Here is a 17,335-nt window from a genome sequence, read left to right on the forward strand (position 1 = left end):
TCTGGTCAAATACCAAATGTTAAGTAACAAAACAGTAAACATTAGGACAGCTATCCAGCTATCTTGTATTTTACTTACAGATATTTATCTATCTACTTTTGAGCATTAAGCAGCAATTTAATGAGTGCAAATAGATGAACTGAGGGTATTACTTCTTCATAGAATTATTCTTTTTCTTTTGCAGGATGCATTGTTTGTGGTGATTTTGGTACCCCATGGACATTCACATTTCTGAAAAAAATCATGGCGTTTGTTATGTTAACATCAAAATTGTATGAAAATATTTTTTGGAATGGCATGCTGTTATATTTGCCCTAATAAAAATATTAATTTATTCAAAATGGAATTTTGCATCTAAAGAACATGTAATTGAAAAAATTCGAATTAAATCACCTATAACAGGAGTTGCTGTCTATGCTCTTTTTTCACCTCACCACCTGAAGTTGGGCAGAAGAGATGACACCCCCCACCTTAACTCTCACAGGGTTACATGAATCTCTGTCCCTCTGAAGCTTGTGGTGAGATCTGGGGGAAGAGGACAGAGAGGAGGTGGATATTTCTCTCTTCCTGTCTTCCTACTTGCTATGGATTAACCAGTACATAAGAGTTTACATGGAGGATGTTCAGTCATTTCTCATTGTTCGAAAAGAAATTGTAAAATACTCCCTCCCTGCAGTATGGGGGATGAAGAAGGGAGCTGCTGCTTCTCTGGACAAAGTCACAATCTGCCTTTTACTGCTGGCTGTTTTTTTAGAAGCAGCCTCCCTCTACACAGTCATAAACCCAACCTAATTTATGGGATGCATCACCTTATCCTCCACCCCTCACTGCATTCCAATTTCTCAATAAAACCCCCATCTGATCTGAAAATCCTTTTCAAGACAAAATATCTGGAGAGAGTTTAAGCTGTGAAAAGCTTAAAGGGAGCTCAAGAACTGAGATCTTTTTACCCAAGGGGGAAAAAATTCCAAGTCCCTATATGGAGGAGACTCAGAAAATTATACTGTGGGGCTTCTGTCTGCAAAAATGAAGCTATACTTGCCTGGACACAGTTACAAGACAAGCAAGAGTCCACAAAAGGGTTAAAATAAAACAAGGTAGAATAATTTCTGATGCTGAGTACGTCCCAAATGTATTCTCCTGTGCACTTCATAGAGAAGGAAGTCCAAGCAGTGGCCTTTCACATGACATCATAAAAGCCTAATTTATCACCAGCCACCAAACATCTAGAAAATCATAACATCCTTTCAGGAAAACCATGTGCAAGATAATCAGACTTGCTTTGATGAAAGATTTAATGCTTGAGTCCAAGTAGGACACTACAAAGAAGAAGCCTTTGCAGGTAGTAGCACACAACAATGCATGTCACATTAAATGTTTCAAACTCACACTTTATTCATTCAAAAGCTTATGCATTTCCTGCCCATAAACAAACATTGTTTTACTCTGCATGCGAGTTCAACTAAACCTGTTAAGATAAAACCTTGGCCATTGATCAAGTCCAGGCAAGGTAGACAGCTGAATATGTCTTTTACAGATGAAACACATGCTATTGCTGCAAATAAAGGCACTGTGCTCCCCATCCCCTCATCTCACAGTCCTTTGCAAGTGTGTTATGGATGTGGGCTGAGTATTGCCACAGCTTGTCTCAGCTTCTGAAAGGATAAAATCCTCCCAGCACGCTCAGCACCATGGCTGAACTGAGGGGTGCATCCCCCCTAACAAATTCCGAACCATTCTGCCAAAGACCTTGTCTCTCTATCCAAGGCTCTCACTGTTCTGCCTCATCAGTTTTTGGTGACTGGTGTAACCTGACTGTCTTGATGGAAAAATACTGCTCAGCAAGCAGCATATTGCCGTAAAATCAATTGGTTTCACATTTGCAAATGAAATCAAACAAGTCTGCTGTTTGTGTTGATTTGGCAGGCAAAACACAGCACAAAGCAATTAATGAATGGCTACAAATACCAGCTACATGGTGTTCAAGACTTCTTTTTGACCATAATGTAAGTTTGTTGGTGTGTATTTAAAGATGCACAGGGTTCCAATTGCCATGCAGTTCACTGATCCTACTGCTTAATAATCTGACCCTTAGGCTCCTGCTGGTCAATGGCCACAGGTTCTTCTGGTCTGACTGGAAAAATAACTGGATTTTCCACACCATTCTTGGTCGTTTGTTGTTGTATATTCTCTGATCTTCGTTAATAAAAATAACTTCCTATTACATTTCCTGCACAGGAAAGCCTGGGAAAAAAATAATAGTTTTTCCTATGACATCTTTCACTTTCAGAGCAGACATCAAACTCCCCACACAATCTTCCAATAAATCAATAAAATGCGTAGAACTATCTTATTTTCTTTTTAAAGATCAGCATTTTGTTTTCTTCCATCCTTCCCTTACTTTGGTATCTAATTTCTCTCACTTTTTTCTTGTTTAAATATTTCCCATGTTTTAGTGAAGTTATTTTCCTGTAAAATCCTATTTATCTCTTTTTGTTGTAAGACATATTTCTTTCCCAATTTGATGTGTCTCCCAGTCTTTCTCTTTCATTCAAGCTTGTCCCATTTCTCTTTTGAGCATCAGTCTCCTGCTCACAAACATCATCTTAAATCTGGCCTTACTTTCCTATCTCTCCTTCTTCCTCAAAACATGTTACCTCACACTGAGATTTTGTTCTCCTCATTTCTACTGTAGTATTCTTTTCACTTGAACTTTTTTTCAATTTTTTTTTCTCTGTGTCATCACAGATTTGTTCATTTTTCTTTTCCAGTGGTACTCTGCCACACACCAGCTTTCTCTTCCCTCAGGATTCTGTGTGGAACATTGCAGGGTTCTGGAGGACAATTCATATTACCAGTAACACAGCAGAGATTTGCTGACAGGGCTGAAACTATGTTGAAGTAAGTTTTAAAGATGCAATAAGATATCCTAAAGCTCACAGTGCCAGTCTAAGTAGGGATAAAAAGCAGATACATTGACTGCTATTACTGTTCACAGTAACTCCTTATAAAATTTCACAGATTTGGCAGTGCATTAGCCATATACACTTTAAAATCATGGTTAATATTCTCTGCTTCTTTCCAAAGCATCACCAAATGCATATACCACTTCTTGAAATCTGTCCTCTCAATGACCTTCTTCTCTTTAATACTTTGAACTAAAAAAGAAAGGAATTTTGGATCTGTTACCAAAAACTTCTTCACTACTTCACCCTGCAGCGGTCAAACAAGAAAAACTTAATTACAGAAGGAAAACAGCATTTTCTACTGGTCTTGCCCTACTTACCAAACATTCTCTAGTTCCACAACTAAAAAGCAAGCAAACTGTTCAGGCACACACAGCAGCAAGCCTGGGCTCAGAATACTCCAATGTTTTCACCTGTATAATGTTTAAAATGTGAGATGCCTCATCAATCACTTGACTCCTTTACAAGGAAAGTGTCTCTTGAGACCACTCACACAGGAATCATTTATTGCCAAGTTTCAATGTGAAAGACAGAGCTGTTCTTCAGACAAGCAATCCTATTTTTCATTCATGTTTTGGCAGGGCAGAGATGCCAGGTAAGGGTCCCATTATACATTGCACAAACACAGAAATGGCAGCCCTTTCTCTGAAAATTTATCAAAGTCAAATATCACCTCCTGGAATATTCTGTTAGAATTCATCTACAGCTCTCATCTCCTTTTCAATGCAGGTCACCAGTGAAACCTTCTGTCTTGATTTATTTTCTGTGACATATTCCAGTGTAACAGCAATACACATGAGCACACAAAGCAGTGAATTACAGAATTTACATGTATCTACCAAGAATCTCAGAAGCAGCTGAAGAAAGCTAGATAAACATCTTGGCAGCTTCATTCCACTTGTAACCTAAGCAAGACTTCCACTAGATGTATTATCACTCAGACAGTGCAGAACTGCTTCACAGCAGCACAGCAGTGACAATGAAGGACCACCAGAGAAGATACAGATTTTATGTAATAAAGCAACAGTAATGACATTGCAATGGGAACAAAGCTCTGTCACCCCCATCTTATGAAGCAGGATGATTTAGGGACTTGACCAACACCTTGGAATGAGAGGAAGGGAGAACCCAGGCTGTATCCCACCATTTCCCTCTGATCTTACAACAGATGAAGAAGCCAAGCATTCACATCACACTGCACCTGGCACAATTTGCCCTGCCAGTGATTTGCAGTGAGCAACCCCCCATGAGCAAACTGCTCCAAGGATGAGTGATCATACAGCACCATGATGCAGCAGGTGACTTATTTAACCACATATTTCTCATTTGTCTGCAGTTTCACTTCTATTTCTGCCCCTGGGTTTTTGTTTTTTTTATAGTGTCTTTCACATAAAAATCAAATACTCACCATAGCAAAACTAAAAAAGTACCATTGCTTCCTCAGCTTTTCCACCTCAGGCTGCTACGATTGACTTGAGAGTAATAGAACTTATGAGTTTATTGGCCTGTCTTTTCTGCTCTAAAGACTTAATTTTCAGATGAAAAACACCCAAATAGACCAACTGTATCTTTTACAACTAAAACAGTATTTTAACTCCATATACTGCAGCAAAGGCCCACAGACTTACTATTCCATACAGGCAGTGACCTGAGAGAGCTCATAGCATCTTTTGGCATACTTTATATTTAAATAATAACAGTCAGGATCATTTTCATCAACATGAGAAAAAAAGAAGTTCAGATCTAATCAAGAGACAGTTGTCTCCTGACACTGCCTGCTCTATGCTTGCTTGAGCACGTAGGCAACAGCTGGCACTTCCACAGCTTGATCATTACTACTGCTCTTCAAATTATGCCTGTCACACAGGTTAGGAAAACATGAGTAATTAAACATAAACAGCGTCATAAAATAATAGTAAGAAAAAAATTAATAATCATCCGAATGAGTGTTTGGGGCAACTCCCTACAGCACCTTGGATTTCTGCCCCTTCTGCTCAGACAGTTTTCCTCTGTGCACTTTTTAATTATTTCCTTCATGAGTCCTTTAAGGCAAAGAGGTTTGTACAGGCGGGAAAAAAAACACATACTAGAACCGATGAGAACAGTGATATGCAAAAGAGAGAAATGCCAATTAAATATTCTTCAACTACTGCAGGCTGACTCTGAATCGCTTTTGGCAAGGACTTACGCCTCACTATGAAACCAATAGTTTGAGATGCATGGATTTCAAAGGATTTTAAATGCAAAATTTCAGGAGCTGCTTGTTCCTTATTTGAGCCATGCACTACAGCTTGTCACCTGGTATAGTATCTATCTTCTGGCTTATCAGCTCCTTATACCAAGTTGAGCATTTAAAACTGTATGGAGGTCAATGCAGAAATTCTGCAGTCCTGCAGCCTTGGCAGTACACGTCAATGTATGCTGCCTTTTGCTTGAATAGTTAACAACCAAACTAATTCCTAGCTCAGTTCTCTTACAAAACCAGCATAAAACAACAAAACAATAAAGACTGAGACTTTGGACTATGTTATTAACAGCCCTAAGCAGGCTGTTGTAGCCTATTTTAGTGCACACAGTTACTGGAACTGAGCATGCAATTCTGGTAATTGCATACAAAAATGACCAGCTACATGAGTAACGGGACATTTGTCATCTGCAATTCTTTCTGTGTAGGAACTCTGTGAAACGTGTGATCCTTCATGATAGCAGACATGCAAATACTATGTAAGAGCAGTACTGTTTTCAGCTGCTTTACATCCAGAATAGTTATTCACATATTTAACTAGAAGGTGCAACCAACTTGATTTACTCCCACTTGGTCTGTGTTTTGCATGGGTATGAATTAGACAAAGTACAATGTAGGGAAGACTCGTGCCTGTCTACGCAAGAAGAAAAGTAAGTGTAGCAACAAACATACACATTCATATCCACATATTAAAAGAACATTTAGAGATGGTTGTTGTTCACATTAGGTAATTTTTGCTCATCTGTGTGCCTCAAGTTATGTATTTTCATACAAATTTCAGCATCTCTCTGAAATACCTACAAAACCTAAGTACTTCAACTTCTATATTCAAGGCTGAAACTGCTGAACTGACCTCATCAGAGGTGCTAACTAGCGTACTAAAAGTGTGCTAGCAATTCAATACACCTGCTCATGCTATCTAACAGAATATTTTTTGTGAGAATTGCTATTTCTGGAGAGGAGGGACTTGCACATTCTTATGCAATCTCCCACTGAAATCATCAGCGGCCTGGCCAAGAAGTGACTGAGTGCTAATAAATACAGCCCAGGTTTGTAATGTTCATCATCATTGCAGGTAGCATCCCACCAGGCTAAACTCATAAATTTGGCAGTAGGAAGAAACGAACTGTCCCCATGTGCCATTATTCTTGCTCTTTATATGTCTGCTTGATTTAGTTCTTTTTCCACTAACATGATGTAAAGACTACTAAACTCAAAAGCAGATTCTCTCCTTGGCTTCAGGGCTTGCTTTAAGTTTTCCTTCTCATAGCATAGGAGGCATATCCAACTTGGATCAAGTGTTGTTGGATATTCCCAGTATCTCCAATTGCGGTCATTCTAATCTTCCATTTGATGTTTTTCTACTACTTTTCTTCCATTTCACCATTACTTCCTCCCCATCTCCTTAAAGGCTCCATCCACTGTCCTCCTACTTCTCAGCTCAGTGCAATCCCCATCTTATGCTTTCCTAAGGCTTTTCTATCTTTGACATATATGAATATACTTCAAACTTTGGTCACATCTCTGAACAGGGTGTTCATTTTAGTTGGCTCCCTTCACTAATCACTTTTTCAGCAGAGTTTCTTGCCAGGACTGGGAAAAATTACACTTAGATTCATTAATTAGGATATAATAAACTTCATGTATCATTTAGCAATGTACCATATGTGGTAATTAAAAAAAAAAAAAAAAGAAAGGTAGATGAAACCAGAGGAGACCCTCTGGCTCATTTATGGACTCAAAGTATTTCTGGGAAGGTCACAAATCTCCAAGATATCTCCACAAATTAGATTTTGCACTTGGATTTCTAATTTAGCTGAAAGATGTGTAAAAACACATGCAGCCAGACAGCTCCTTGGCTATACATCTGAGGAAGCTCAAAGCATAAGTTATTACTTCCAAAGTCAATTGTAACTTATGCTCACTAAATTGGCTCCAGACCCACCCTTTACAGACAGTAGTATAGGAATAATTTATTCTTCTGGTGAAAAGCACCCATTTTAGTTAAACCACACCCCCATCTGGGAGCCTCACCAGCAGAAGTGCCAAAGGCAGAGGGATGCAGAGGTGCAAAGGACTATTGGAGGCTGGTGGAACAGGGGTGAATAAAGCCCAGTATGTAATAGCGTCTGTCAGCATGCTGAAACATATAACCTCTCCCTAACACAGGGGGTCCACAACACAAATCAGAGAGGAAAATTTGTTCCTGTGGTTCAATCATCACATTAGATGAAGAGGTTTCCTCACTTTTAACATCCATTTGATTTATACCAGAAGTCCTATGGATAGTGGTGAAATCACTGCAACTTTCTGCAGGTCTTGATCTAAATTCTCAATGTGTATCTTGTTTTCTCCCATCGAGAATGTGCTGTACATATGGATTTATTAAACAAGAGGTTCGAGAGCTCTGATTTTAGACACCTACCCCAAGGGCCAAGTTAATTGCCTTACCAGTGCAGGGATAAACAGCTCTTCATAAACTAGGAGCTTTTCTCTCAACTATTACACTGGAAACCTGAGTTGAACAAGGTACATGAGTGCAGCCCCTTGCAGTGGCAGAAGTGACTTGAAGCAATCTGTGCCACAAGAGATTTAACATTCCAACGAGAGATTGCTTCACTAGCTTTCTACAGAAACACTGACCTGCACACAAGGCTTTTCTTCCCCCAGGTGAGCTCCTGCATCAGCAGCTATCTGACAGGAACCTCCTCATGGGAGATCTTTAATAGCAGTAGCTGCTGAACGAGAGAGAACTACAGAAACAAACTTGTTGCCAAACTGTGCATTTAGTTGGAAGGAGGAGAAACAGATGGGGAAATCACTCTTCAGATAGTGTTTACTAGCACAATCAGCACCTGAGGCAGCACTTATTCAGGTGCTGAAATTACAGAGGTAAGTTTTACGATGAGAAATCTATTCCTCATATGACAGCTATATTTCTCATCATGGATCATAAAAAGTAGATGATCCATCAGATAACTACTTGATTGCAACGTGCATCACAGTAAAACCATCAACCTTCTGTTTTGTTTTATGACCCTGGTTACATCTGGAATGCTTTCAAGAAGGATGCTGATGTTCACTTTGGGTACAAACTGACTCAGGAAACTTACTGGTTTGCTACTTACATGGTAGTAGACTGTAAGAATAAGGAGGAATGGCAGCAGGAATACCTCCAATTTTGCTACTAGGAAGACCACTTTATTACTACCAATATAATTTTATAGAATATTCTTCTTGGATTGGACCATGAAAAGGATTCTTAGTTGTCTAACACTTTTCCTTTTTACTCTAACCAACTATTCCTATCAGTTGCCTATTTCCTCTTACATCATAGATCTTTCCCACAGCTACTAATTCAATAATAGTAATGGAAGTAATGAAGCCAGTATTTGTAGAACTCACCTAGTTCCATATTTCTGTAATAACAACAGTAATTTTTTATCTTTACACAGTATTTGTTGTAAGATAATTTCTAATTCTTGTCCCCCTAAAGGCAGAAAAAAAGATGAAACTACTATTCTAAGGTTGCAGAGCAAGCCACAAATAAAATTCCTGATTTATCTAGGAGTATGTAATAGAAATATGAGCTGTTCTGTAAGCAAACACCCCAAAGAGACATGTTACCAAAACCAATTTTTGCAAAAACTTTAAGATTTGCTCTTGGAGATTGTTGTGATCTCAGCAAAGCGTGAAAATTGGACAAAAAGTCGTCCTTGCTGATGTGCAGTCTGTCTCTTTGCTTGGCAAGATTACAACTCCATTAAACAAAACAAAACAAACTAACCCTCTGGTCTTGCACAACTCTGCCAGGAGGGCTTGCAAGTTTTCTGGACAATTGAGGTTGCTCTGAAATTGTGGGGTTGATCCATCACATGTTGAAATCAACAACACCGAACCATAGCTCAATATTCAAATCAGCTCTCCATGCAGGAACAGCATGTCTGTAACAAGCCAGGACATTGAGTCACTTCATTCTTGACCTTAACCAAATGGGTTAAAGCAATATATATTTCATACTGCCCTGCAAAAGCTCCTCTGTGCTTGGTATTAGCAAATAATTTTATTCATTCCAAGTAGCAGACTTCAGTCTATTTTTTTTTTTTCCTGACTGCATGATAACATTCAGATGTTTTAAAAGTATCCTTCTTCCCTACATGTGCCCACCCAAGCAGCAAGAGCAGGCCTTCAGCTAAAACCTGACAATGAAATCTGGAGAAAGACCAAACGTGGAAAACTTCAGCATAAACAACAATTGTTTTGGAAAATTGTGCGTGTACCAGCCTGGAGTAGGGGAATTGAAAAGGAACATGTTTTTGTCAGCTCAACAGACCTTATCAAGCTCCTACCTTCTTAATGGACCATGAGTCCCTTAAGCCTCTTATGGTACAGTCCAGACCTCCTCCACTGCAATTATGTTGGTCTGAGCACCCTTTCACCTGAAATCTCAGCCTTCCTTCAAGTGTCTGCAGACATCTCCTTATCCTGCATCTATAATTTTGGTCCTTTGGACTTGACTTTGCTGTCTTACCCTACAGATATTGGGGAACCGCAATGGATGAAGAGAAGCAAAGATTAAGTGATGGAGGAAAGTGCTCTACTCTGCATCCATAAGGACAAAACGGGCAGGAATAGGGACTACACTTAGAATATAGATGAACTGTCTCTGTTGAGAAGTAGGTGTCCTCACTGAAGGCCCTAGAGATGTTTATGTGTCATTAAGATGATGAAAGGAGCTTTAACACCTGCTTGTTTGTGTGCAAACAATACCCCTTCAAGACCTAGATCATGCTGCATGTAATAAAGTACTAATGGGATGGAAACAAATGCACTGGCAGGGATGAAGTGGGGCCTGAATTACAGAATGGAAAGGAGATAAAAAGCAATACATCTTCTTCCACTCTTTTGTTTTTTATCATAATTACCAAATTTAAGCTAAGCAGTGTAATTAGAAACTGGGAGTTTAAAATAAGCAATGAATGTCTTACCTGTATCCACAGAAAGTAAGCCAGATGCATGCAAGTGTTGCTACTGTTTCTACAATATTCAAGTTATCTAAGAGGACTGTTATTTCATTCTGCTGAGGAGACACTGCTACTTCAACTTAAAAATATTTCTATTTAAAAACTTATATTTCATTGTAAAAATATAAGACATTTGAAAAACAGGCCTATATCTACAAAATCAAGAAATACATTGGAAGCACATGGTTTTAGATGCCTCTCTTACCGCAAGCAGTAATTAGTTACTAGTTACTACAAATAAAAAGGACAAAAATGAGCCACCTTTCTTTTTCTTCCATATAGTTATTAATTTATTTTATTCCAGTTGTTCTCTACAGTATGTAGGCAGTGTCCTCACAAATGGGAAGACAGAGAGTTCTGTTTTATAAGGAGAAATTTCTTTTGCCAGATAATGAAACTGGAATTTGAAGCTTTTTCTACAATGCTTTTAAGGAGCTAGCCTCTATTCTGCTTATATTTTCAATTCTTGATACAACAGAAGTTTGGATACACTCTGATGAAGCCCAAGGAAAGGGAAAGAAATTTGCATTTTTTATTTTAAGTCAGGGTGTTATCTGATACTGCTTGCAGCTGGGGAGGGTCCACCCTGCACCTTTTAGTACAACATTCAAAATATCTCTTTCATTATAGGTAATTTCAGTAAAAAGACATACATTTTAGTTTTGCAAGATTCTGCACTAGGGCTTACTAGTACACTTTCCCCTTGAAGGCTCTGTCCCCACCCCTGCCACAATATCTCTCTGCCAAACCAGCCCAATGTTCTCATACTTTAATTGAGCCTAACTGGATCCATCTGCCGCATGACTCGGGGGTTACTCTGAACCTTAAATTCCATTCTTATGCCAGGTCGCTGAGAGTTGAGTCCTCTTTTAAGAGAATGCTGTTTTCTCTTTAAATTCTATATGAGGGGAATTTAAATTTTAGCACAGATGTTTGCACAGCAGTGAAGAGCTGAATGAGACACTTGACACATCTCTGCCAAACATTCTAAAGTCAAAGGTAATGAACATATGGCTGCTGCTACTCTGCCTCATAGCCTGCTTGCTCTTATTCATGATGCTCAAAGTCACAGGTTTACAACTTGCTGCACTTTTCTTGAGGTCTGGACCTGAAAGCGTGCTTTGGCTGTCCCAGAGACCATTTCTGTCCTTGAGCATCATGACGGGCAGGCAATGCTTACAAACACCTGCAAATGGAGATGAGAAATACTTCTGCCAAGTAAGTGTCTAAAATGGACACTAATGTAATCAGGCATTTCTACTTTCATTTCTGGCAGCCAAAGAGAAGGCAGCTTTTAATACGTAAAGGCCTGTGAGTAGCTGAGTATATGTGTGGGGAACAATGCTCACACAAATTGGAGCATATTACTTTTTCATTGGCAATTGAAGAATCACAGTATGATTTTGACGTAACTTGGCCACAGACATAGTTTTAACTGAGTAATAAACACATATCATATTTCTACAAATGCTATTATAATATTGCATAGAAGTGACTCCTGCTGATTTAACAGTGTTTGGAAAAAATAATACAGCATTTGTCTCCATGGAATAAAATTCTTCAAGATCCTGGCAATTAGCTGAATGAAGCAACAGAAGCAACAAAAATACTAGAAATGCTAAATAACTAATGGGAACCAAACTCAAGCAGCTTCCCCTGTGCCAAGAACCATAGAAACCTGATTTTGATTTTTGGCAGTTCTGCATTTAACAGAGCTCCTAGTGGTTTATATTGGTCTAAAAATTAGGATCTCTTTCCATGAGTTCAATCTTGCCACTCTTCCTAAAATGTAGTTTGAAGCAACAATTAATCAAATAAATTGTATATTAACTGAACAAATTACTAGAAGTGGGAAAGGTGTTTGGTATGTCCTGCTAAATGCTTTGGTTTGGACAAATCCTGGGTGAAAAATCTCGAAGTCACTGTCAAGTGCTGAACTATTCCACTAAAGATCTGTGTTCTCCAAAAGGCTGAAGGGCAATAACAAAGCATGACACACCTCTCCAAATATTTAAGCAACAAAGAACAATGGTATGAGACAATACTGCAAGATAGTGTTGCATGCAGGGAGTGTTGCTGGCCTTGAAGTCACCTCTTGAAGTGTGGTAACACCCTAGGGTGTCTCCTGTCATTGCATCATTTAAATATGAACTGCAAAAAAGAAACTTTAGACCTTTAAAGAAACCTGTTTTAAGAGAGGAATTATTAGCAGATGGAAGCTGGTGGAGACAGGACTTTGATTTCTTCAGGTTTAATTCCCACCAGAGTTTCATGTATGTTCAAAACGGTGCCATCTCCTGAAGGAAAGGAATACATCACGTCATTGCTCACTTTACAGTCATTTCATCTTCCCATGAGCATGCCCCATTTTGAGCGCCATCTCCTAACAACTTGCTGAAGCAAAGTGGACTTTGGTCACCGTTCTTCTGCATTGCTTGGTCCTGTGGGTATCCATGGCTCTGATCCATTATGACATTTGCACAAGATCTAGTATAAACTCTAAGGTGAAACTACTTGAGTATTTCAATGTCTTCATTTCACTGAGCAAATATTTTCAGGTATCATTCTATCTCAAAAGTTTTCCATGTTTGATTCCAAATGAACCTTTTCTATAACAGTATTTACATTTGGCTACCTGCTGAATGAAAGACATGGATTTGTATGAAGCTATGCTGGGCAGGAATTTGAGCCTATTTACTTTAAAACAATATGCTAGAAAAGATGAGACTTGGGATGCCAGCTGGCTGTATTTTATCTTGGGTTGTTTCAGATAAATAGGGCTTGTTTTCTAAGAGGCTGAAGGACATCTATGGGACCACTGCTTCACAGGAAGCAAAAAGGAAACACTTCCTTTTCAACTGCAGCCAGCTAACTGTGTTGAAATCCAAACATTCAGAATAACACTGTAATCAGGAACATGAGATGCACGAGTTTAAATTATACCAAATTTGAAATAGATGTGCAGTGGATCCCCTTGATTAAGAGGGTCATATTTTACCTGCTAGAAACTGAGGATTGCGTTTCCCATTCTTCTGCAAAGACAACTCTGACCACGCCTTACATTTGCCAAAATCATTACTGACAACACTCACTCTGCAAGTGGAATATTGCATGTGAGCAGGGAAGTAAACTCCTGCTTCATCGTGGGTGTCCACTGCTGCACACCTTGAGAAACACGCAGCATGAAGGCCCCAGCAAGGTGAATACCTCTGTTATTGGATACCAGTCATGGACAGGGAATAATGTTTCACCAAACAGCATAAGTACACCTCATAAAAGCAAATAAGGGATTTCTGTTTGAGTGTGATTTTTAAATCAGGCTTTCAAGAATGTGATGAGCTAGACTTGTTTTGCTGACATCACTGGACTTCCAAGAGGTGCAGGTTGTTTTTTTGTCCAAAGTCAACACCTACAGGACTTGTGGATTTTGCTGTGTCACCTTCATGCAACCACATAGGTCTGACATAGTGCTCCACAGAACCAGAGCTGAGCACCATAAGTTTTTCAGGTCAGGATGCTGGCTTAATTTCAAATACAAAGCTTGATGCATTTTCAGGTATTTCAGACATATTGTACACTGATCTTACACAGATTTCAGAGATATTGTACACTGATACGCAAATTTGTGAGTGTTAGCAGTGAATGGATGCACTAACTTCCTTCCCTAAAACTGAAACAAATTATATAGAGAGCCACTTCATGGTACAGATTGCCTTTCTGAAGTCCTAAACATGTTTAAATTGATGCCATTTTTGTTAGCCTTAAAAAAACCCCAACCCACAAACCATAAAATCTTCCTTTCAGCAGACTACATGTACATTTACATGAATGAAAGAAGAAATATACCCTGTATCAGCGTCAGCTGAGGATACAGTCATGCACAGAGATATAATCAAAGCAATAAAATGATACAAGCATGTTTTAACATATTTCTGTTTCACTTTTCATGTTTACTTAACATCAGCTCCATATGTAATGAAAAGGAATTGCCTGGCTTCAATCTTGGTTAGCTAATGAAGTATACTAAAGTGATACAAAGTTCTTGGAATGTGTGAAATACAGATATATTATAGAGTATCAATAAGCCAAAAAGCCACAGCATCAAGACAGGAAGAGATAACTAGGCAACATTTATAATGCTGAAATGTTACTTTTTACTTGCAAATGTATAGAGTTGACAGAAAATAATTTCCCATACAATGATTTTTATTAGTTTTCTATTGTAATTTGTAAATAATTAATAAAGAAAAGCTTGCAGCATGCAGGTATCTGTGGACTCTTGTCTATTAGCAATTAACAGATAGAGGCAGAGGCATTTCAATTTACAGGGAAAGTTCTTGGAGAAAATGGACCTGAATTGTTTAATCATCTTTGGCATGAGAAAAAAAAGATTGTAATGAATTCTAACATTTATTTGCAAACATGCAGGCAGTCCTGTATGGCTATTATGTATATGATGTCATCATGCTTTTAAATTGTAAAAGATATGAATGACTTAGCATATAAAAGAATCCCTAGATGTCATTAGGAAGCTGTGACAGTCATTCCCCCTTTAATTTTCCACAGAAACCACCAACAGCCAAAGTGGTTCTGGAACAGACAGCTAAGAAAACAGAGTGGCAGTGGGAAAGCCCTACTTTTGAACTCAGGTGAGATGAAAAGATAATTATACTGGCTGCACTGTTGGGGTTTATTTTAGCTGCTTGCTTAGCATACAAGTGGTGCAGCTGGAATGCTGCTCGCTGTCACCCCGGTAGGCAGACAGGTACCTTGGCTGCAGAAAACACAAAGTTCCTGGTGTGTCTGCTTGCAGTGAGGTGGCTCACTGCGTGTTGGGACCTGCACGGTCACCCAGCCTTTGTGTTGGTGCCAAGGGTGGCAATATGGTCCATTTCATGTAAATGTGAGACAGCCTTTGGGCTTCTGGCAGGCTGCCAGGGCAGCCCACAGCTCTCTTATGAAGATAATACCACTGCGATATTCTACAGAGATCAATTAAAATGCTGAGCCACTTCAATCTTCAAGCATGTGGGATCCCCTAGCTCAGAATTCCTAAGTATGGCAATTCTTAAGTATGGCAAAGATTTATCTAGTTATTGTAGCCACATGCACGGATGCACAAAAGAGCTGGAGCTGGAGTTACTGTCAGGAACTTCTAACTGAAAGCTCCAAAAGTGAGAAGATGAATATAAATACACAAAATTGGATTTTAAATGTACTCTGCAACTGGTCAGTGGGACCATTTCCACTGCTAACAAAACAGAACAGTTCTGCAAATCTGTCTTGCTCACCACAGTTTTCTGCTAGCTCTTGTAGAATATTGGCAGATTAATAATTTCTTTTTGCTTTTTCTCCAGGAGAAGCCATAATTTTCTCTAATATCATAGTGGGGTTTTGTGGAAATTAGCATACTACAAAATGAGAATGGCAAATAACTCCATTTCTAAATGCTATGTTCAGCAGCCAGATTTATTAGTGGATTTGGCAGCATTTGCCAACTCCTTTGCACATGAATAACTCCACTCACATTGTTTAAACAAATGAAACTAGGATAAATGAGATTAATTTGCCAATAGCAAATTACATTCTATTTAAAAATAAGAATTAACCTCTACCAAATCCACATGCTTTTGTTTATTTCCCATATAATTTATGCACAGAAACATTATAACAGACTATCTGAGATTATAGGTTTCAGTGCACTTAAGTAGCAGAAAATTGGAGGAGAGTCCTGCAACAGGGGTACCTTTCCAAGAACCTGGAGGCCTCAGAAGGAGCTGACACAAGGAGATAAAGCAACCCTGAACCTCTCACAGAGATCATGCCACTCTGAGGAGAAAAGAACTGTGTGTTACAGTCATCTTAGTCAACATGCCCAGCTCAGACTGAGGAAACATAAAGCTGGATTAACCCACCCTTGCAGATATTGCTATGTATCCAGCCATAGATGGGGATACTGGTTACTCTACCCAGTGGAAGGCAGAGTCTGTTGCAAACATGACATGAAACCTAAACAGATTATCTGTCTTATTGTTTCCTTTGTCCATCACACATTCAAACAAGTCCCCCAAACTCCACTTTGTTCTCAATTATTGCTTTCCTCAATTTGGTATATAAAGTTGATGTAAGTATGGCACTCCAGCTCTCACTGATGGACAGTGAAAATTATTTTATTAATACAACTTTGTGTTTCAGTGCCACAAATACTCTTAAAAGTGTTCCCTATACCCTCCCTAAGCTTGGCATATATGTTCCCTTTTAAGAAGCCATGATATCTCTTCATTTCTCCTTGGCTGTTTCTGCTTCCTTCATTGAATATGTCTTTTTCACTTGCCATATTCCCCTCTAGATCACCTCCATTTATCTACCTCTCTCCTCATATGCCTTTCTTAACATACATTCCATTTTTCCTACTGGTGTTTTCAGACTTTTGCTGTTTTTTCCCTTCCCCACTTCACACTTGTCCACTGGGGCTCCTCTTCCCTCTCTGTTTTCTGTCCCATCACCCTTGTAGACCATGTGCTTGGTACTCCCCTCCCAAGTGGAAAGCCTTCAAGATGGACTCTAATGCCAGTGGTGGCAGAGGGAGCACAGAGGATGCCTTGTCTCCTTGGTCCTTCACATGGGAAGAGATACTTGGAGCATGAAATAAGAATCAAAAAGTCTCCTTACTTGGAGGTGATACCATGGGTTAGGCCACCCTTCCAGCAGATAGGAGATCAATTACAAGACCATTAATCACGAGCTCTGAATAGGGAGAAGGGTAGCCAAGAACACAACTGCCTCCAGTGATTAATCCTTCCACACCTTTCAGGGCTGGCAAGGCTTGGGGACAAATAGCGACTCCCCTTGATAAAGCCCACTAACTTGGAGGTGGGCTCAAAGCATCTATCTCTTAAAAGAAAAACAGACCTTTCATAAAGGTTATCACTCGTCACCAGGAAAATTACATGTTGGCATTTTAAAGACTTTTTCTTGAAAAGTAATAAAAGTAACTAGCAGAAAAGTGATGTCATTTCTGACATTGCCTGTATGGAAGCCCCCAATAGGAAGTACTGTAAACCATTTCCCAAGCTGCTTTTACACAGGCCTAGGACTTA

The 17,335-nt window shown here is 39.1% G+C and overlaps 1 protein-coding gene across 1 annotated transcript in view; it reads right to left on the reverse strand.

Moving 5' to 3' along the window:
• Positions 1–17,335, reverse strand: part of GMDS (GDP-mannose 4,6-dehydratase) — a 409,594-nt gene that overhangs the window by 10,421 nt on the left and 381,838 nt on the right. The gene's annotated exons all lie outside the window — the stretch shown is intronic.

The sequence above is a fragment of the Catharus ustulatus genome, chromosome 1 (genome assembly GCF_009819885.2).
Source record: "Catharus ustulatus isolate bCatUst1 chromosome 1, bCatUst1.pri.v2, whole genome shotgun sequence".
Lineage (NCBI taxonomy): Eukaryota > Metazoa > Chordata > Aves > Passeriformes > Turdidae > Catharus > Catharus ustulatus.